Source organism: Salvelinus alpinus, chromosome 1 (assembly GCF_045679555.1).
Source record: "Salvelinus alpinus chromosome 1, SLU_Salpinus.1, whole genome shotgun sequence".
In the NCBI taxonomy this organism is placed as follows: Eukaryota; Metazoa; Chordata; class Actinopteri; order Salmoniformes; family Salmonidae; genus Salvelinus; species Salvelinus alpinus.
The window spans coordinates 9,871,675-9,894,766 of NC_092086.1; the positions used below are offsets into that span (position 1 = coordinate 9,871,675).

Consider the following 23,092-nt stretch of genomic DNA (forward strand, 5'->3'; position numbering starts at 1 on the left):
TGCTCAGATAGTTGATGTTTGAAGTTAATGAGGGAATTATATGTCTCCAGCTTCAGTGATTTTTGCAATTCGTTCCAGTCACAGGCAGCAGAGAACTGGAAGGAAAGGCAGCCAAATGAGGTGTTGGCTTTGGGGGTGACCAGTGAAATATACCTGCTGGAGCGTGTGCTACGGGTGGGTGTTACTATGGTGACCAGTGAGCTGAGATAAGGCTTGGGCTTTACGTAGCAAAGACTTATAGATGAACTGAACTGAGTGGGTTTGGCGACGAATACGTGGCAAGGACCAGCCAACGAAAGCATACAGGTCGCAGTGGTGGGTAGTATATGGGGCTTTGATGACAAAACGGATGGCACTGTGAAAGACTGCATATAATTTTAGTAGAGTGTTGGAGCCTATTTTGTAAATGACATCACTAAAGTCAAGGATTGGTAGGATAGTCAGTTTACGAGGGTATGTTTGGCAGCATGAGTGAAGGAGGCTTTGTTGCGAAATAGGAAGCCAATTCTAGATTTCATTTTGGATTGGAGATGCTTAATATGAGTCTGGAAGGAGAGTTTACAGTCTAGCGGGCAGCAATCGGTTGAAGAGTATGCATTTAGTTTAACTTGCATTTAAGAGCAGTTGGACGCCACGGAAGGAGAGCTGTATGGCATTGAAGCTTGTTTGGAGGTTTGTTAACACAGTGTCCAAAGAAGGGCCAGATGTATACAGAATGGTGTCGTCTGCATAGAGGTGGATCAAAGAATCTCCAGCAGCAAGAGCAACATCGTTGATATATACAGAGAAAAGTGTTGGTCAGAGATTTGAACCCTGTGGCACCCCCAAAGAGACTGCCAGAGGTCCGGACAGCAGGCCTTCCGATTTGACACACTGAACTCTATCTGAGAAGTAGTTAGTGAACCAGGCGAGGCAGTCAATTGAGAAACTAAGGCTGTTGAGTCTGCAGATAAGAATACGGTGATTGACAGAGACGAAAGCCTTGGCCAGGTTGATGAAGACGGCTGCACAGTACTGTATTTTATCAATGGCGGTTATGATTTCGTTTAGGACCTTGAGCGTGGCTGAAGTGCCCCAGTGACCAGCTCGGAAACCGGATTGCACAGCGGAGAAGGTACAGTCGGATTCAAAATGGTCAGTGATCTGTTTATTAACTTGGCTTTCGAAGACTTTAGATAAGCAGGGCAGGATGGATATACAGTTGAAGTCAGAAGTTTACATACACTTAGGTTGGAGTCATTAAAACTCGTTTTTCTACCACTCCACACATTTCTTGTTAGTGTAACGGATGTGAAATGGCTAGCTAGTTAGCGATGGTGCGCGCTAATAGCCTTTCAGTCGGTGACGTCACTCGCTTTGAGACCTTGAAGTAGTGGTTCCCCTTGCTCTGCAAGGGCCGCGGCTTTTGTGGAGCGATGGGTAACAATGCTTCGTGGGTGACTGTGGTTGTCTGTGTGCAGAGGGTCCCTGGTTCGAGCGAGGGGGCGGACGTAAAGTTATACTGTTACATTAACAAACTATAGTTTTGGCAAGTCGGTTAGGACATCGTGCATGACACAAGTAATTTTTCCAACAATTTTTTACAGACAGATTATTTCACTTATAATTCCCTGTATCACAATTGTCAGAAGTTTACATACAATAAGTTGACTGTACAATAAGTTGACCTTTAAACAGCTTTGAAAATTCTCAGAAAATTATGTCATGGCTTTAGAAGCTTTTGATAGGCTAATTGACATAATTTGAGTCAATTGGAGGTGTACCTGTGGATGTATTTCAAGGCCTACCTTCAAACCCAGTGCCTCTTTGCTTGATGTCATGGGAAAATCAAAAGAAATCAGCCATGACCTCAAATAACAAATTGTAGACCTCCACAAGTCTGGTTCATCCTTGGGAGCAATTTCCAAACGCCTGAAGGTACCACGTTCATCTGTACAAACAATAGTACGCAAGTATAAACATCATGGGACCACACAGCCGTCATACCGCTCTGAAAGGAGTGTCACGAATCCCGCCGAAGATGGTGCCTCTTCCTGTTCGGGCGGCGCTCGGCGCTCGTCGTCACCGGCCTACTAGCTGCCATCGATTCTTTTCTTTTTGTTTTTGTTAGTTTGGGCTGATTGGGTGCACCTGTTTTGAGTTTAGTTTTGTGGGTAGGCTATTTAAGGGCAGTAAGCCCACTGGCTTTTGTGCGGGCTTGTTTCTCTGTTATTTGGTGTTGGATTGGTATGTGGATTTATAATTTTTTCTGGACAGTTTAGTCCTGTGTTTTTGGACTCGTTTTTTCATGCGCCCGTGTGTTTAGGGCATGATCGTTTTTCTGGAAAATAACTGGAAAATAAATCCACTTTCTTGAATCCCTGCTCTCTGCGCTTGACTCCTCCACCCAGTACTCCTAGCAGCTCTGACAGAAGCCCGCACCTCATATGGAGTCAGCAGAAGCAGCGACCACCCCTCTCCCAACTATGGAGGAGCGGTCCATCATCATACAGCTGTCCTTCATCGTATCGGGTCAGCGATGGACCAGATGATGGAGAGGATGGAACGATGGGAGAGGAGTGGTCTCCCGACGCCCCCTTCAGCTCCCCTGCAGACGACACAACCCACTCCTACAGTGTCATCGGCTGGGACCAGCACATTGCGTCTCACCCCCCGAGGGAGTACGATGGAGCAGCGGCTGGTTGCCAGGGATTTCTGCTCCAGCTTGAGCTCTACCTGGCTACCGTGCGTCCGACTCCCTCGGGTGAGGAGAGTGTAAGCCTCCTTGTCTCCTGTTTGTCGGGTAGGGCCCTGGACTGGGCCAACGCAGTCTGGAACAGCCCAGACTCGGCTCGGGACCACTACTCGGAGTTCACCCGCCGGTTTCGAGCGGTGTTCGACCACCCACCGGAGGGCCGACCGGCGGGTGAGCGTCTGTTCCACCTCAGACAGGAGACGAGGAGCGCCCAGGATTTCGCTTTAGAGTTCCGGACCTTGGCTGCTGGTGCGGGGTGGAATGACAGGGCCTTAATAGACCATTACCGTTGCAGCCTCCGGGAGGACGTCCGCCGGGAGCTAGCTTGTCGGGACACCACACTCTCCCTCGATGAACTGATAGACATGTCGATCCGACTAGATAACCTGCTAGCTGCCCGCGGGCGTTCAGAGGGGGTCCTGTCCATTCCACCTCCCAGCCCTCCCGCTCCAACTCCGATGGAGTTGGGAGGAGCTGCATCTAGGGGGACCAGAGGAGGTGGCTCCTCTTGCACCTACTGTGGCCGGAGAGGACACACTTCGGACCGGTGCTGGAGGAGGCCATCTGGGAGTCGGGATGGCAGGCGGAATACTCCTCGGCCACCCCAGGTGAGTAGGCACAAGACTCACCCAGAGCTCCCTGTTGGTCACATGTTTTTGGTGATTTTTCCCCCTGCGTTTTTCCCCTCTCTTCAGCATAAGGCGCTAGTCAACTCAGGCACAGCTGGGAGTTTTATGGATCGCGGACTCGCCCGTAAGTTGGGTATTCCGCTGGTGCAGATAGACCCACCTTTTCCCGTGCACTCCCTAGATAGCCGACCGTTAGGGTCAGGGCTGGTCAGGGAGGCCACAATTCCGCTGGACATGGTAACCCAGGGGGATCATAGGGAGCAGATCAGTTTTTACCTTATTGATTCACCTGGGTTTCCAGTAGTGTTGGGGGTTCCCTGGCTAGCCATTCACAATCCCCTCATTTCCTGGAGACAGGGAGCTCTTCAGGGGTGGTCAGATGAGTGTTCAGGTAGGTGTGTGGGAGTTTCCATCGGTGCCACGTCGGTGGAGAGTCCAGACCAGGTTTCCACTGTGCGCATTCACCCAGAATATGCCGATTTGGCTATCGCTTTTAGTAAGAAAGAAGCGACCAAATTACCACCTCATCGACGGTGGGATTGCGTGATAAACCTCCAGGAGAGCGCTGCACTTCCCAGGAGTCACGTGTACCCATTGTCACAGGAGGAGACGTTGGCTATGGAGACATATGTCACGGAAGCTCTGGGACAAGGGTTCATTCGGCCCTCCATGTCACCCGCCTCCTCGAGTTTCTTTTTTGTGAGAAAAAAGGAGGGAGGACTGCGTCCGTGCATTGATTATCGAGGTCTAAATTCAATCACAGTGGGATTTAGTTATCCACTACCTCTCATCGCTACGGCGATGGAATCATTCCACGGAGCGCGTTTTTTCACAAAACTGGACCTCAGGAGCGCGTATAATCTGGTGCGTATTCGGGGAGGAGACGAGTGGAAAACAGCGTTTAGTACCACATCAGGCCACTATGAGTACCTCGTCATGCCGTATGGGTTGAAGAATGCTCCAGCAGTCTTCCAATCCTTTGTAGATGAGATTCTCAGGGACTTGCAGGGGCAGGGTGTGGTAGTATATATTGATGACATCGTGATCTATTCTGCCACACGCGCCGCGCATGTCTCCCTGGTGCGCAGGGTGCTTGGGCGACTGCTGGAGCATGACCTATACGTCAAGGCTGAGAAATGTGTGTTCTCCAAACCAGCCGTTTCCTTCCTGGGTTATCGCATTTCCACCTCGGGGGTGGTGATGGCGTGTGACCGCGTTAACGCCGTGCGTAATTGGCCGACTCCGACCACGGTAACGGAGGTGCAGCGGTTTTTAGGGTTTGCCAATTACTACCGGAGGTTTATCCGGGGTTTTGGCCAAGTGGCGGCGCCCAATACCTCACTGCTGAAGGGGGGGCCGGTGCGTCTACGGTGGTCGGCCGAGGCAGATGGAGCCTTCAACCAGTTGAAGGCACGGTTTACTGAGGCTCCCGTGTTGGCGCATCCGGACCCTTCATTAGCGTTCATAGTGGAGGTGGATGCGTCCGAGGCTGGTGTTGGAGCCGTGCTATCACAGCGCTCGGGCACGTCACCGAAGCTCCGTTCCTGTGCTTTCTTTTCTAAGAAGCTGGGTCCGGCGGAGCGGAACTATGATGTGGGGGACCGGGAGTTACTAGCTATGGTAAAAGCCCTGAAGGTGTGTAGACACTGGCTTGAGGGGGCTAAATACCCTTTCCTCATCTGGGCTGACCACCACAATCTGGAGTATATCCGAGAGGCGAAGAGACCGAATCCGCGTCAAGCTAGGTGGGCCATGTTCTTTACTCGTTTTAGATTTACGATCTCTTACCGACCAGGTTCCCTCAACACTAAGGCCGACGCGCTGTCTCGTCTCTATGACACGGATGACCGGCCCATCGATCCGACTCCCATCCTTCCAGCCTCTTGTCTGGTGGCCCCGGTGGTATGGGAGGTGGACGCGGACATCGAGCGGGCGTTGAGGGTAGAACCTGTGCCGTCCCAGTGTCCGACTGGCCTTAGGTACGTACCGCTTGGTGTTCGTGATCGATTGATTCGGTGGGCTCATACACTACCTTCTTCGGGTCATCCGGGGATTGAGAGGACAGTGCGGGGTCTTAGGGGAAAATACTGGTGGCCCACCTTGGCTAAGGACGTGAGACTCTATGTCTCCTCCTGCTCGGTATGCGCACAGAGTAAGGCTCCTAGGCACCTGCCGAGAGGGAAGTTACAACCCCTCCCGGTTCCACAACGGCCATGGTCTCATCTATCGGTAGATTTCCTGACTGATCTTCCCCCGTCTCAGGGGAACACTACCGTTCTGGTCGTTGTGGATCGGTTTTCTAAGTCCTGTCGTCCCCTTCCATTGCCTGGTCTCCCTACGGCCCTACAGACTGCGGAGGCTCTATTTACCCACGTCTTCCGGCACTACGGGGTGCCGGAGGACATCGTGTGGCTCAGTTGGTAGAGCATGGCGCTTGTAACGCCAGGGTTGTGGGTTCGATTCCCACGGGGGGCCAGTACAAAAATCTATGAATGTATGTACTTGTAAGTCGCTCTGGATAAGAGCGTCTGCTAAATGACTTAAACGTAATGTAAATGTATCTGATCGAGGGCCCCAGTTCACGTCCCGGGTGTGGAGGGCGTTTATGGAGCGTCTGGGGGTCTCGGTCAGCCTTACCCCTGGGTATCACCCCGAAAGTAATGGGCAGGTGGAAATAGTGAACCATGAAGTGGGTAGGTTTCTGTGTTCGTATTGCCAGGACCGGCCAGGAGAATGGGCGAGGTACGTCCCGTGGGCAGAGTTGGTCCAGAACTCACTCCGCCACTCCTCAACTAACATGTCGCCATGCCGCAATGCGTACTGGGGTACCAGCCGGTCCTGGCTCCGTGGCATCAGAGCCAGACCGAAGCTCCTGCGGTGGAGGAGTGGGTACAGCGCTCTAGGGAGACCTGGCGGGCAGTCCAGGACTCTCTCAGGCAGGCCAGTGAACGGCAGAAGAAGAGCGCTGACCGCCACCGCAGTGAGGCCCCTGTGTTCGCACCAGGGGACAGGGTCTGGCTCTCGACCCGAAACCTGCCCCTCCGCCTGCCCTGCCGGAAGCTGGGGCCGCAGTGTGTGGGGCCATTTAAAGTCCTGAGGAGGATAAACGAGGTGTGTTGTAGATTGCAACTCCATTCTTACTATCGCATTAACCCCTCGTTTCATGTGTCTCTCCTCAGGCCGGTAGTAGCTGGTCCCCTTCAGGAAGGTGAGGTACCAGAGGTCCCTCCGCCCCCTCTGGATATCGAGGGGTCCCCGGCGTACACAGTACGAGCTATTCTGGACTCGAGACGCCGGGTGAGGGGCCTGCAGTACCTCGTTGACTGGGAGGGGTACGGTCCGGAGGAGAGGTGCTGGGTACCGGGGAGAGACATTTTAGATCCTTCCCTCTTGGTTGATTTCCACTGTCGCCACCCGGATTGTCCTGCGCCTCGCCCTCCGGGTCGCCCTCGAGGCCGGGGTCGGCGCGCTAGAGGGGGGGTACTGTCACAAATCCCGCCGAAGATGGTGCCTCTTCCTGTTCGGGCGGCGCTCGGCGGTCGTCGTCACCGGCCTACTAGCTGCCATCGATTCTTTTCTTTTTGTTTCTGTTAGTTTGGGCTGATTGGGTGCACCTGTTTTGAGTTTAGTTTTGTGGGTAGGCTATTTAAGGGCAGTAAGCCCGCTGGCTTTTGTGCTGGCTTGTTTCTCTGTTATTTGGTGTTGGATTGGTATGTGGATTTATTATTTTTTCTGGACAGTTTAGTCCTGTGTTTTTGGACTCGTTTTTTCATTCGCCCGTGTGTTTAGGGCATGATCGTTTTTCCCTGTCAACTGGAAAATAAATCCACTTTCTTGAATCCCTGCTCTCTGCGCTTGACTCCTCCACCAAGTACTCCTAGCAGCTCTGACAAGGAGACGCGTTCTGTCCCCTAGAGATGAACGTACTTTGATGAGAAAAGTGCAAATCAATCCCAGAACAACAGCAAAGGACCTCGTGAAGATGCTGGAGGAAACAGGTACAAAAGTATCTATGTCCACAGTAAAACGACTGCTATATCGACATAACCTGAATGGCCACTCAGCAAGGAAGAAGCCACTGCTCCAGAACCGCCAGAAAAAAGCCAGACTACGGTTTGCAACTGCACATGGGGAGAAAGATCATACTTTTTGGAGAAATGTCCTCTGGTCTGACGAAACAAATGTCCTCTGGTCTGAGGAAACAAATATAGAACTGTTTGGCCATAACGGCCATCGTTATGTTTGGAGGATAAAGGGGGAGGTTTGCAAGTCGAAGAACACCATCCCAACCTTGAAGCACGGGGATGGCAACATCATGTTGTGGGGGTGCTTTGCTGCAGGAGGGACTGGTGCACTTAACAAAATAGATGGCTTCATGAGGGAGGAACATTTTGTGGATATACAGTGGGGCAAAAAAGTATTTAGTCAACCACCAATTGTGCAAGTTCCCCCACTTAAAATGATGAGAGGCCTGTAATTTTCATCATAGGTACACTTCAACTATGACAGACAAAATGAGAAAAGAAATCCAGAAAATCTCATTGTAGGATTTTTTATGAATTTATTTGCAAATTATGGTGGAAAATAAGTATTTGGTCACCTACAAACAAGCAAGATTTCTGGCTCTCACAGACCTGTAACTTCTTCTTTAAGAGGCTCCTCTGTCCTCCACTCATTACCTGTATTAATGGCACCTGTTTGAACTTGTTATCAGTATAAAAGACACCTGTCCACAACCTCAAACAGTCACACTCCAAACTCCACTATGGCCAAGACCAAAGAGCTGTCAAAGGACACCAGAAACAAAATTGTAGACCTGCACCAGGCTGGGAAGACTGAATCTGCAATAGGTAAGCAGCTTGGTTTGAAGAAATCAACTGTGGGAGCAATTATTAGGAAATGGAAGACATACAAGACCACTGATAATCTCCCTCGATCTGGGGCTCCACGCAAGATCTCACCCCGTGGGGTCAAAATGATCACAAGAACGGTGAGCAAAAATCCCAGAACCACACGGGGGGACCTAGTGAATGACCTGCAGAGAGCTGGGACCAAAGTAACAAAGCCTACCATCAGTAACACACTACGCTGCCAGGGACTCAAATCCTGCAGAGAGCTGGGACCAAAGTAACAAAGCCTACCATCAGTAACACACTACGCTGCCAGGGACTCAAATCCTTTTACCACCTTAGTTTGTGGGATCTTGATTTTGTATAGTTACTGTGTAGTCTGCAGAACTTGACGTTCGTTTTGTATTTTGGTGTTCATTTTAATAAAATAAGATGTTCGCCTACCACGCTGCACCTTGGTTTCCTCATTCAAACGACGGGCGTAACATTGTTGAAATTCTCGATTATCGTGGATTTATTGGTGGTGGCAGTGTTTCCTAGCCTCAGTGCAGTGGGAAGCTGGGAGGAGGTGCTCTTATTCTCCATGGACTTTACAGTGTCCCAAAACCTTTTGGAATTAGTGCTCCAGGATGCACATTTCTGATTAAAATAGCTAGCCTTAGCTTTCCTAACTGACTGTTTATATTAGTTCCTAACTTCCCTGAAAAGTTGCAAATCTTTTTTTGTACATTTGACAGCGGACCCATAACGGAAGCAGGCAATGAGGCAGTGATCGCTGAGATCCTGGTTGAAAAAGGTAACATTCTGTACTGTCACCTACTATGAAACGTTCTATCTCAAATCCAAAATGCTGGAGCATAGCACCAAATGTAAAACTGTAAGCTTCACTGTCCAAACACATATGGTGTGGACTATGTGTGTCTGGTAAACACATGTGGATCTGGTGAACAGTTATCACTTGTTGACCAACTACAGGAATACTGACCTCAGAGTCTCCAGTTTACAGTGGGGATTCCCCAGTCCAGCAGAGAGCAGCTTCACTTCTGAATCTTTCAGGTCATTGTTACTCAGGTCCAGCTCTCTCAGGTGTGAGGGGTTGGAACTGAGAACTGAGTCCAACACTTTACAGGATGTGTCTGTGAGTTTACAGCCAGTGAGTCTGCCAACACAGAAGAAATACAATGACAGACAGGTTGTATTAAAATGTTACGCTTAGCTTTCCCTGCTTACACTGTAACCTGTGCACTAATAATGTGTTGGGTTTGACCTCAGAGCTGAGACCAGAGAAGCACAGCCTTCTGTGACTAGACAGTGACTAGACAGCCTGCAAAGAGTCACATCATATTAAAATCACACTGCTATTCTTTGGTGGTGAAAATAGTGGCAGTATATTTTTTCAACATGTTCAGATACAACATTGTCCTGAAACCTGCCATATCTATTCATAAATGAATGAATGTATCATTATTAGAAATGACAAATTATCAAACTATTGCTTGTAGATAGAAAAATGTATAGTACAAATATTTGAGTAGACTGACCAGACCAGTTTAAAAAGCAGTATCAGTCAAAAGACAGACAGTGAGGTATCAGATTTAGATTGTATTGAGTATACAGTCCACACCATATCTATTTTGACAGTGAAGCTAACATTTTAAATGTGGCTCTATAATCCAGCATTTTGGATTTCAGATCAAATGTTTCATATGAGGTGACAGGATATAATGTCACATTTTATTTGAGGGTATTTCAATACAAATCTGTTTCACCATTTAGAAATGAAAGCACTTTATGTATCTAGTCCCTCTATTTGAAGAAGTCATAAGTATTCTGACCAATTAGCTCATAGTGTATTTGTAACGGTTTCTCTCCTCCTCTTCGTCTGAAGAGGGGGAGACACTCTAGACCCAAACAGCTGTACACTGAAGAGGGATCAGACCAAAATGCAGCGGGTTGTGAAGACATAATGAATATTTATTAACAGAAACGACGAAACACGAAAACTCTTTAACAAACTACAAAACAAATAAACGACGTAGACTGACCTAAAACATGAGAACTTACAAATACACGAAGAGCGCACGAACAGGTACAGACTACAAACCAACGCTACAGTCCCGTGTGGTACGAACATACATACAGACACGGAAGACAAACACCCACAAAACACACGTGAATCCCAGGCTGCCTAAGTATGATTCTCAATCAGGGACAACGATTGACAGCTGTCTCTGATTGAGAATCATACCCGGCCGAACACAGAAAATAACACATCGACAACCCACCCTGACCAACTAAATAAATACAAGAAAAAGGAAAAACAGGTCAGGAACGTGACAGTATTAAAGTAGTCAAAAGTTTAGTATTTGGTCCTATATTCCTTGAACGCAATGACAACATCAAGCTTGTGACTCAAACTTGTTCAGTTTGTTTTGGTTGTGTTTTGCCCAATATTAAAATGGTGGATGATGACTGGAGAATTTTTCTTTATAAGTGAGTAGATAACATGTTTCTAAACACTACTAGATTAATCCTGATGATGCCATGATTAAGACAAATCATGAAATAATCATGAATAATGATGAGTGAGAAAGTTAGAGGCTACATCAAAACATGCTAACCTCTCACCATTACCAATAACAGAGGCTACAACAAAACATGCTAACCTCTCACCATTACCAATAACAGAGGCTACAACAAAACATGCTAACCTCTCACCATTACCAATACCAGAGGCTACAACAAAACATGCTAACCTCTCACCATTACCAATAACAGAGGCTACAACATAAAATGCTAACCTCTCACCATTACCAATAACAGAGGCTACAACAAAACATGCTAACCTCTCACCATTACCAATAACAGAGACTACAACAAAACATGCTAACCTCTCACCATTACCAATAACAGAGGCCACAACAAAACATGCTAACCTCTCACCATTACCAATAACAGGGGAGATTAGCATTTATACTGATATTTGTGCCTCTATAACTTTGTTATTCATCATTATTCACTATTCATATCTAAACGGTAAAATGTATGTATGAATTCCCTCAAATAGAAGGTGACATTCTGTACTGTCACCTAATATGAAACATTCTATCTCAAATCCAAAATGCTGGAGCATAGCCCCAAATTTAAAACTGTAAGCTTCACTGTCCAAACACATATGGTGTGGACTATGTGTGTCTGGTAAACACATGTGGATCTGCTGAATAGTTATCACTTGTTGACCAACTACAGGAATACTGACCTCAGAGTCTCCAGTTTACAGTGGGGATTCCCCAGTCCAGCAGAGAGCAGCTTCACTCCTGAATCCTTCAGGTCATTGTTACTCAGATCCAGCTCTCTCAGGTGTGAGGGGTTTGACCTCAGAGCTGAGACCAGAGAAGCACAGCCTTCCTCTGTGACTAGACAGCCTGACAGCCTGACAAAGAGTCAAATCATATTAAAATCACACTGTTATTCTTTGGTGGTGAAAATAGTGGCAGTATATTTTTTCAACATGTTCAGATACAACAGTGTCCTGAAACCTGTCATATCTATTCATAAATGAATGAATGTATCATTATTAGAAATGACAAATTATCAAAGTGTTGCTTGTAGATAGAAACATGTATAGTACAAATATTTGAGTAGACTGACCAGACCAGTTTAAAAAGCAGTATCAGTCAAAAGACAGACAGTGAGGTATCAGATTTAGATTGTATTGAGTATACAGTCCACACCATATCTATTTTGACAGTGAAGCTAACATTTTAAATGTGGCTCTATACTCCAACATTTTGGATTTCAGATCAAATGTTTCATATGAGGTGACATTGACACATTTGCAGTTTGTTTTGGTTGTGTTTTGCCCAATAGAAACTCAATGGTGGATGATAACTGGAGTCATTTTCTTTATAAGTGAGTAGATACCATGTTTCTAAACACTACTAAATTAATCCTGATGATGCCTTGATTAATACAAATCATGAATAATTCATGAATAATAATGAGTGAGAAAGTTACATAGGCTACAACAAAACATGCTAACCTCTCACCATTACCAATACCAGAGACTTCAACAAAACATGCTAACCTCTCACCATTACCAATAACAGAGGCTACAACAAAACATGCTAACCTCTCACCATTACCAATAACAGAGGCTACAACAAAACATGCTAACCTCTCACCATTACCAATAACAGAGGCTACAACAAAACATGCTAACCTCTCACCATTACCAATAACAGAGGCTACAACAAAACATGCTAACATCTCACCATTACCAATAACAGAGGCTACAACAAAACATGCTAACCTCTCACCATTACCAATAACAGAGGCTACAACAAAACATGCTAACCTCTCACCATTACCAATATATGTGAATATGTCCAAATAATGAAGACTTCTTCAAATGGGAGACTACGGTGCCTTGCAGAGGTATTCATCCCCCTTGGTGTTGTTCCTATTTTGTTTCATTACAACATGTCATTTAAATAGATTATATTTGGATTTCATGTAATGGACAAACACAAAATAGTCCAAATTGGTCAAGAGAAATTTAAAAAAATTAAATTAAAAACAGAAAACTGGTGCGTTCATATGTATTCACCCCCTTTGCTATGAAGCCCCTAAATAATATCTGGTGCAACCAATTACCTTCAGAAGTCACATAATTAGTTAAATAAAGTCCACCTGTGTGCAATCTAAGTGTGACATGATCTGTCACATGATCTCAGTATATATACACCTGTTCTGCAAGGCCCCAGAGTCTACAACACCACTAAGCAAGGGACACCACCAAGCAAGCGGCACCATGAAGATCAAGGAGCTCTCCAAGGTCAGGGACAAAGTTGAGGAGAAGTACAGATCAGGGTTGGGTTATAAAAAAATATCTGAAACTTTGAAAATCCCATGGAGCACCATTAAATCAATTATTAAAAAAATTGAAAGAATATGGCACCACAACAAACCTGCCAAGAGAGGGAAAACTCATGAACCAGGCAAGGAGGGCATTAATCAGAGAGGCAACAAAGAGACCAAAGATAACCCTGAAGGAGCTGCAAAGCTCCACAGCAGAGATTGGAGTATCTGTCCATAGGACCACTTTAAGCCGTACACTACACAGAGCTGGGCTTTACGGAAGTGTGGCCAGAAAGAAATACATTGCTTTAAAAAAAAAATAAGCAAACACGTTTGGCGTTCGCCAAAAGGCATGTGGGAGACTCCCCAAACATATGGAAGAAGGTACTCTGGTCAGATGATACTAAAATTGAGCTTTATGGCCATCAAGGGAAACGCTATGTCTGGCGCAGACCCAACACCTCTCATCACCCCGAGAACACCATCCCCACAGTGAAGCATGGTGGTGGCAGCATCATGCTGTGGGGATGTTTTTCATCGGCAGGGACTGGGGAACTGGTTAGAATTGAAGGAATGATGGATGGCGCTAAATACAGGGATATTATGGAGGGAAACCTGTTTCAGTCTTCCAGAGATTTTGAGACTGCTAAAGCAACACTCGAGTGGTTAAAAGGGAAAAATGTAAATGTCTTGTACTGGTCAAGTCAAAGCATAGACCTCAATCCAATTGAGAATCTGTGGAATGACTTTCAGATTGCGGTACACCAGCGGAGCCCATCCAACTTGAAGGAGCTGGAGCAGTTTTGCCTTGAAAACTGGTCAAACATCCCAGTGGCTAAATGTGCCAAGCTTATAGAGACATACCCCAAAAGACTTACAGCTGTAATTCTTGTAAAAGGAGTCTCTACAAAGTATTGACTTTGGGGGGGTGAATAGTTATGTACACTAAAATTATTTTCTTTTTTATTTATTGGTTGTTTAACAATAAAAAATATTTTGCATCTTCAAAGTGGTAGGCATGTTGTGTAAATCAACTGATACAAACCCCCAAAACATCTATTTTAATTACAGGTTTTTAGGCAACAAAATAGGAAAAATACCAAGGGGGTGAAAACTTTTGCAAGCCACTGTATATACATTAATATGTATGTGAACGGTGACATTCTGTACTGTCATCTAATACGAAACATTATATCTCAAATCCAACATGCTGGGGCATAACACCAAATGTAAAACGGTAAGCTTTACTGTCCAAACACATATGTTGTGGACTATGTGTGTCTGGTAAACACATGTGGATCTGGTGAACAGTTATCACTTGTTGACCAACTACAGGAATACTGACCTCAGAGTCTCCAGTTTACAGTGGGGATTCCCCACTCCAGCAGAGAGCAGCTTCACTCCTGAATCCTTCAGGTCATTGTTACTCAGATCCAGCTCTCTCAGGTGTGAGGGGTTTGACTCCAGAGCTGAGACCAGAGAAGCACAGCCTTCCTCTGTGACTCCACAGCCTGACAGCCTGACAAAGAGATCATCATGACTTCACAAACACACTGTTAATTTAACACCAGTAGTGTAGAAGGACAATGGCAGATGCATTTGGTTAATTCTCCCAAACAACATAAAGATTCATCTTCCGTCTCCTAGAATTGTATGGTCATTACAGTCTTCTGTCTTCTAGAACTATATTATATTATATTTTGTTATACTAAATTAAACATCAATGCATTGATTCAGCATGTTATTCAATATAATATTACATACATATTATAATACATATTTTTCCCTGAACTGAATATTGCTTCCTGATGATTAGTTCTTATATGTCATTTTATTTACTCACAGAACAGCTCTGGAGGCTTTGACCACTGGCAGCAGCCTCAGAAGACCTTCCTCTGATCTGGAGTATTTCTTCAGGTCAAACACATCCAGCTCCTTTTCTGAAGTCAGCAACACAAAGACCAGAGCTGACCACTGTGCAGGTGACAGTTCGTCTTCTGAGAGACTTCCCGAGCTCAGGAAGCTTTGGATCTCCTCCACTAGAGAATGGTCATTCAGTTCATTCAGACAGTGGAACAGATTGATGCTCCTCTCTGGAGAGGGATTCTCCCTGATCTTCTCCTTGATGTACTTGACTGTTTCTTCATGGGTCTGTGAGCGGCTTCTTGTCTTTGTCAGTAGACCTCGTAAGTGCTTCTGATTGGACTCCAGTGAGAGGCCCAGAAGGAAGCGGAGGAAAAGGTCCAGGTTTCCCATCTCACTTTGTAAGGATTTATCCACAGCATTCTTGTAGACAGTAACTTTAGCCTTGTCTCTGAACAGCAAAGAAAGGTTCCTGGACGTTGATTGTGGTTCGGCCATTAGATTCTCATTGTTGTTGATGAATGAGAGGAACACATATACAGCAGCCAGAAACTCCTGAATGCTCAGATGTACAAAGCAGTACACCTTCTTCTGGTACAGACCACATTCCTCTTTAAAGAGCTGTGTGCACAATCCTGAGTACACTGAGGCTTCATTGACATCAATGCCAGCCTCTTTCAGGTCTTCTTCATAGAAAATCAGATTGCCATTCACAAGCTGTTGAAAAGCCAGTTTTCCCAGTGACAGAATGCTCTCTTTATTCCAGTGTGGACCTGTCTCTTCTTTCCCAAGATACTTTTCATTCTTCTGTTTGGTATGAAACACCACAAGGTGTGTGTACATCTCAGTCAGAGTCTTGGGCATCTCTTCTCTCTTATGTTTCAACATGTGTTCAAGGACTGTCGCAGAAATCCAACAGAAGACTGGAATGTGGCACATGATGTGGAGGCTCCTTGATGTCTTTATGTGTGAGATGATTCTGCTGGCCAGGTCCTCATCACTGAATCTCTTCCTGAAGTACTCCTCCTTCTGTGGGTCATTGAACCCTCGTACCTCTGTTACCTGGTCAACACACACTGAAGGGATCTTATTGGCTGCTGCAGGTCGGGTAGTTATCCAGAGGAGAGCAGAGGGAAGCAGATTTCCCTTGATGAGATTTGTCAGCAGAACATCCACTGAGGTTGACTTTGTGACGTCCCAACAGATCTTGTTCTTCTGGAAGTCTAGGGGCAGTCGGCACTCATCCAGACCATCAAAGATGAACAGAACTTTGTACTTGTCGTAGTTGGAGATTCTTGATTGTTTAGTTTCCATTGAGAAGTGATTGAGAAGTTCAATGAAAGTGTGTTTGGCCTCTTTCATCAAATTCAGCTCCCGAAAAGGGAATGAAAATACAAATTGGACATCCTGATTTGCTTTTCCTTCAGCCCAGTCCAGAATGAACTTCTGCACAGAGACTGTTTTTCCAATGCCAGCGACTCCCTTTGTCATCACAGTTCTGATAAGTTTGTCTTGTCCAGTTAAGGGTTTGAAGATGTCGTTACATTTGATTGCAGTCTCTGGTCTTGCTTGTTTCCTGGTTGTTGTCTCAATCTGTCTCAGCTCATGTTCATTATTGACCTCTCCTGTTCCACCCTCTGTGATGTAGAGCTCTGTGTAGATCTTATTGAGAAGTGTTGGGTTTCCTTGTTTAGCGATCCCCTCAAATACACATTGAAACTTCTTCTTTAGATTAGATTTGAGTTCACGTTGGCAAATCAAAGCAAGCTCATCTGAATGAAGAAATAACACAGATGATATTAATATTACGTCTGTTTTAATGCCTACAGTATTGTAGGACTGTTATAAAGTTTTAAATTATAATAATTTCTTCTCTTAACTGACTGTATAAATGTGTAAATGTTTTCATAATGCATTACAGACTGGTGTGACTGATTATATTATTATTGGTATTATTGATGGTATTATTAATGTTGTCTCTCTCTCTCTAAATTAATCCCCACAACACATCCCTGCTGCTACTTGATGAGGTCACTAGGTGTTGTGTTAAGGCTGCTACAATATCATTGAGTTACAAAGCTACTTTACTGTACTTTAGCTACAGATTTTAAATGTTATAAAACAGCATTCAACATGAGGCAGACAGCTCTTACATTTCTCCAGTGTGTCAGCAAGCTCCTTCTGGTTCATTTTCCTCAGGACGTGCAGTGTGATCTTCAGAGCCCCCTCTCTGGCACTGCTCTCCTGCTGCTCATCTTCAGCATCCACCACTTCCTTATCCTGCTTCTGACTCTCAAAGCCTTCTGGGAGTTCTGGACTAAGAATCCTCTTGAACATCTTCAGCTCGTTCTTCACAAATGTAATAATTTTCTCTTCAAGCAACTGAAATAAATAAAGTAAATAAGTTAAGCAAGAGACAAAATGCTTTCTCATTAACACATTAATGAATGATTGACAGATCAACTTTACTTGCGGTAAACAAAAACAAATGTACATAACAGAACCACATACACTGAATATGGAGGCCAGGTCTGTTTGATGACTCTGGGAAGACTGACCACTGAGAATCTCTGACTCTGATCTCTCCTGTTGGTTTCTGTGGACAAAACATGAGATTACATCTCCTCATCCAGGGAGTGCACACACACACACACACACACACACACACACACACACACACACACACACACACACACACACACACACAGGGAGGGAATGTTGTGTTTGTTTAATATTGTTTTAGGACTAATGAAAATGGACAAAAGGATTAGCCTATGGATTATGAAAACAACAAATAGAAATGGGAAAATGGGAGAGGAGAAATGACTAGAGACAGTGTTGTTTAACTCAATGACCATGACCCATGAGTTCTTCTTACCTTTGTTCAGTAGAAAAGTCTCCCTCTCTGAACAGTATAGGAGGATCCATAGACCAGTCACTCTTCATGGACACACAGCTGGGTACAGGGGAGGCTGGTCTCTCCTGCTTGATTGGACTTCAACACAACAGAGACAAACATTACATCTCTCATCTACTCTGAGCTCAGATGGGGAAACATAAGAACAGTTTCATTCCTAAAAGCTATATATCCATTTTCAGAAATGTTCGTCAATTAGCTTCTATTGTTTATTAAAGAAGTTATGTTTATGTTAAGTTATGTTTATATTTTTTTGCTAAATGAGGAGATGGAACGTGGGTACCTGCTTCTATAAACCAATGAGGAGATGGCACGTGGGTACCTGCTTCTATAAACCAATGAGGAGATGGCACGTGGGTACCTGCTACTATAAACCAATGAGGAGATGGCACGTGGGTACCTGCTTCTATAAACCATTGAGGAGATGGCACGTGGGTACCTGTTCTATAAACCAATGAGGAGATGGCACGTGGGTACCTGCTTCTATAAACCAATGAGGAGATGGCATGTGTACCTGCTTCTATAAACCAATGAGGAGATGGCATGTGTACCTGCTTCTATAAACCAATGAGGAGATGGCACGTGGGTACCTGCTTCTATAAACCAATGAGATGGCACGTGGGTACCTGCTTCTATAAACCAATGAGGAGATGGCACGTGGGTACCTGCTTCTATAAACCATTGAGGAGATGGCACGTGGGTACCTGTTCTATAAACCAATGAGGAGATGGCACGTGGGTACCTGCTTCTATAAACCAGCGCGAACTGCGTCACAAATAGAACTGACTTCTAGACGCTCGTTGGCGCGTGCGAGCAGTGTGTCATTTTTAATAACGAAATTCATTTAGCGACGCGAGCGTTGTAGTCAGCCTGTCAGCCCGCTAAAAGGCTGGTGTCGTTACTCTGCCGTCTCCGGGGACATGTTGAGGTAAATTTACTAACCGGGAGGGTTGAATTATGTAATTTATTGGTGGGCTGGAAGACGCACTCTTGTCTTTTATATTCCGAGGTTGTTTACTCGCAATATCAGATATTAAGATGTTTTTTATAATGAATGTTTACTGAGGTTGAGGTTCTGACTAGTGATTATTTACCCAGGGTTCAATACCTGCTATTGAGGCGCCCTGAAAATAATATTCAAAAGATTGGTCCTTGGACACAGAGGGGTTAAACACTAAAGTTACCGTCCATCTAGTGAAGAGAGGAGAACCGGACAGAGGTAGCCAGCATCCGTCAACGAGATAATAATGTATTGTTAGCTAAGTTAACTAGGATACTGCTGGTATAGTAGCTAGCTAGCTTACCTAGCTGTACCGACTAGCTTGGCTAGCTAGCTGGTCGTTCTGTACCTCGTCTCGATGAAAATGACGAATCCGGTGAACCACAAAATGAAACAAGGATAGAGAGTGAAAAGGATCTGGCTACACTCATACTGACCGTAAAGAAAAAAGCTAATTGAACAATAAACTTCGGTGTCTCAACACTGTAGTGAACTCTGTCGTTATTCCCCAAGATCACCTCAGCAACTCTGCGCGTAACCGGACAATATGCTTGGCGCCACACCGTACGTGGACGCGGACAGTTCTGTACGGGGACGCGGACAGTTCTGTACGGGGACGCGGACAGTTCCAGAACGCGGACATGAGCAGTGCAACACAATCAACTAAACCCAGTCTTTACAGCGGGTTACATTAGTAATATTCATTTTTTATTATTATGTTAAACAAACATTCTAAGTTTTTTTATAACAATATTTTGACATCTGGGCCCATATCGCCAAAGTGTCTCAGAGTAGAAAATTGGTCGTATAAGTGCTGAGAATAAAGACATTTTACACTTATGGGTATAAATTAAAGCTATGCATGAAGTCTCTAGTCCCACCTAGTCAGCAGATATTCAGGACACCTCGTGAGCTGTCCTAAGTAGTTAAGAGTTAACAGCAGGTGTCTTGATAATACTATAGAATAATGCAGCGAGTCAGTGGTTCCTGAGCCACATGTAATTGCTTTGTAGTAGTTAAAAATAATGTTTTATATTTCTATATGATCAATCTATAAATAATATAGACCTACATGCAACAGTGTGTGTTGTGCTTTTGACAATGATTTATGTATAATAATTATGTATAATATATATATTATATATTATGTATGTCTGGATAGCATTTTGTCTTCATTTTGGCAGATTAACTCATGCTTATTTCTGAAGATTAATTCAGGTTTTCGCCCAGCGGCTAAGGAGTTGGAGCTGTGAGCTGTGGCTGAAAGGTGGCTGGTTCAAATCCCGGTCAGGGCGCTGGAAAAAACAGGCAGAATTGATCTGACCACTGGAGGGCTGCTGGGTTCACATCCTCAAAACATTCACCTTTCGTTGATCAGAACTCTAGAGGTTCTTCTTCACTGAACCCAAAAATATATATAACTTTTAGTGGTTCCATATATTAAGGAAGTGATAGAAGCCTTTTTGGTTCTATAAGGAACCTTATTTTCTAAGAGTGTATAATAAACATGTTTTTCTTTTGATTATTTAATTATCTACATCATGTTATTTCAAGTTCTCCCTTTGGAGCGCAACATCACATTGTTAAATAATAATCCTAAATTGGGCGTGGCTATAAATTGGGCAATTGAAGGCATCTAGGGCGTAATATGTGTCTGATGAAAATGAACATTGTATGCAACGTTGTAGGCAACATTATTGGCAAGTTACTTGATGCCTACTATGCCAAAGATATTTAGAGTTGTTAAACGGGTGTGAAGAGTGTGTTGATATAACGGTAATATTGTCCAAATTCTGCTTGTAACAACGATCAGAATTGGTAAAAACAATATGCATTCCATTATATTAGGCAATAATTAAGAGTAGGCAAAGTGGTTTTGTCATGTAAAAATTCTATCAAATGTCTTACATTGCAACGAGTACAGTCAGGGTGCCGCGGAACCCCTGCAGTACCTCCACAGACCCCGGATTGAGAACCCCTGCAGTACCTCCACAGACCCCGGATTGAGAACCCCTGCAGTACCTCCACAGACCCCGGATTGAGAACCCCTGCAGTACCTCCACAGACCCCGGATTGAGAACCCCTGCAGTACCTCCACAGACCCCGGATTGAGAACCCCTGATTTAGCAGATGCTCTTATCCAGAACGATTTACAGTTTGTGCATTCATCTTAAGATAGCTATTTATTTTGGAAATAAACTTTATAAATTATTCATAAAATTATCATCTTACCTCTTAGCTTTGGTGTCATGTCCCTCAGAGAGATGAATTTTAGAGGCCGGGCCCCCCTCCTCTCTCTCCCCAGAGAGACTCATTTTAGAGGCCGGGCCCCCCTCCTCTCTCTCCCCAGAGAGACTCATTTTAGAGCACTGACCCCTAAACAGAGATCCAGCATGTTGGTTGTGATTAACACATTGACAACTAAACAGAGATCCAGCATGTTGGTTGTGGTTAACACAGTGACAACTAATTCTTGTTCTCATGTATTACTTATCTCTTTGAGAAAAAAACCATTTAACTAACAGACATATCGAAACAGCCAGGTGATTTCATGCAATCTCATGAACATGTAGTTGTGACATTTCCTCTCCATGGTAACTGTCAATAATAATAATAAGTCACTGTTTGTTAAGGTAGTTATAGACAGTACAGCAACACAAGGCCATGTCTCACAATTATTTGTATTAATCAAAAGTAGGCTATTTATTGTCTTTCAATCTGTTATTTTCTAAACGTATCTGAGAATGTAGACAGAAGGGCTAAAACGGACATGATTGATCTGAGGGGGAAATCATTGATCCATTCAGAAAGTTTATTTGCAACAAGTAAGAGATTTTATATTATGTAAAGTAGACTAGGTTATAATGTATAGTAGTGGGTTGTTAGTGATATGTAGATGTTATATTATGTAAAGTAGGCTAGGTTATAATGTATAGTAGTGGGTTGTTAGTGATATGTAGATGTTATATTATGTAAAGTAGACTAGGTTATAATGTATAATAGTGGGTTGTTAGTGATATGTAGATGTTATATTATGTAAAGTAGACTAGGTTATAATGTATAGTAGTGGGTTGTTAGTGATATGCAGATCGAGGTCTATACCTCGGCTATAGCCTACATATCATAGATGACCAGTCTAAACCTGTTCAGATCAGTTCACATAATGTTATAGTCCTACCAGTAGCAGGACAGAGAATGTACTGTATATAACCTACATATCATAGATGACCAGCCTAAACCTGTTCAGATCAGTTCACAGAGACCATCAGGTTTGTCAGCATGATAAGTGATGATGGCCTTATAATAGTTTGTAGGTAGTCTAGACCTACGAGAGTCTGCCCGTCTTTCCTACATACCAACACATCTATTTGTTAACAAGCAATATGTGTCACAGTTTCAACAGCCATTGTGTAACTGCGTAGGCTACAAACATACTTTTAATTTCATATGAGGAAATCACATAACTTACAGTCACTGGTGCAGCTGCCTGTTTTCTGGCAGATGAAGTAGCTTTCATAGACAACTCATTCAACCAGCCTAAACAACAGTAAATAAAAGATGTCAAATGGTCAAAAGTGAATCCTGGTATAGTCATATACATTAGAGAGAGGTATATACAGTGGGGCAAAAAAGTATTTAGTCAGCCACCAATTGTGCAAGTTCTCCCATTTAAAAAGATGAGAGAGGTACACTTCAACTATGACAGACAAAATTAGAAAATAAATCCAGAAAATCACATTGTAGGATTTTTAATGAATTTATTTGCAAATGGTGGTGGAAAATAAGTAATTTTTTTGATGTGGCCCTCACCAACTGGCCATCTGGCCCATAGAGACTAAAGGACTATGCTGTGGCCCTCTCCACCTGGCCATCTGGTCCATAGAGACTAGAGGACTATGCTGTTGCCCTCACCAACTGTCCATCTGGCCCATAGAGACTAAAGGACTATGCTGTGGCCCTCTCCACCTGGCCATCTGGTCCATAGAGACTAAAGGACTATGCTGTGGCCCTCATCAACTGGTCATCTGGCCCAGGAACGGACACATCATCACCGTGGATTCCTGTATATCCACTGTACTGTATATCCACTGTACTGTATATCAACTGTATATCCACTGCACTGTATATCAACTGTATATCTACTGTACTGTATATCAACTGTATATCCACTGTACTGTATATCCACTGTACTGTATATCAACTGTATAGCCACTGTACTGTATATCAACTGTATACCCA

General features: G+C 44.3%; 1 protein-coding gene, 1 non-coding gene and 1 pseudogene across 2 annotated transcripts in view; 2 read left to right on the plus strand and 1 right to left on the minus strand.

The window, feature by feature from the left end:
* Nucleotides 1-23,092, plus strand: part of LOC139568040 (NLR family CARD domain-containing protein 3-like) — a 282,966-nt gene that overhangs the window by 57,943 nt on the left and 201,931 nt on the right. The window lies entirely within an intron of this gene.
* On the plus strand, nucleotides 5,770-5,839 carry trnat-ugu (transfer RNA threonine (anticodon UGU)). The gene has a single exon. It is a non-coding gene; the product is annotated as a tRNA-Thr (tRNA).
* The window catches only part of LOC139568194 (NLR family CARD domain-containing protein 3-like), a 39,427-nt pseudogene continuing 24,287 nt past the window's right edge, over nucleotides 7,953-23,092 (minus strand).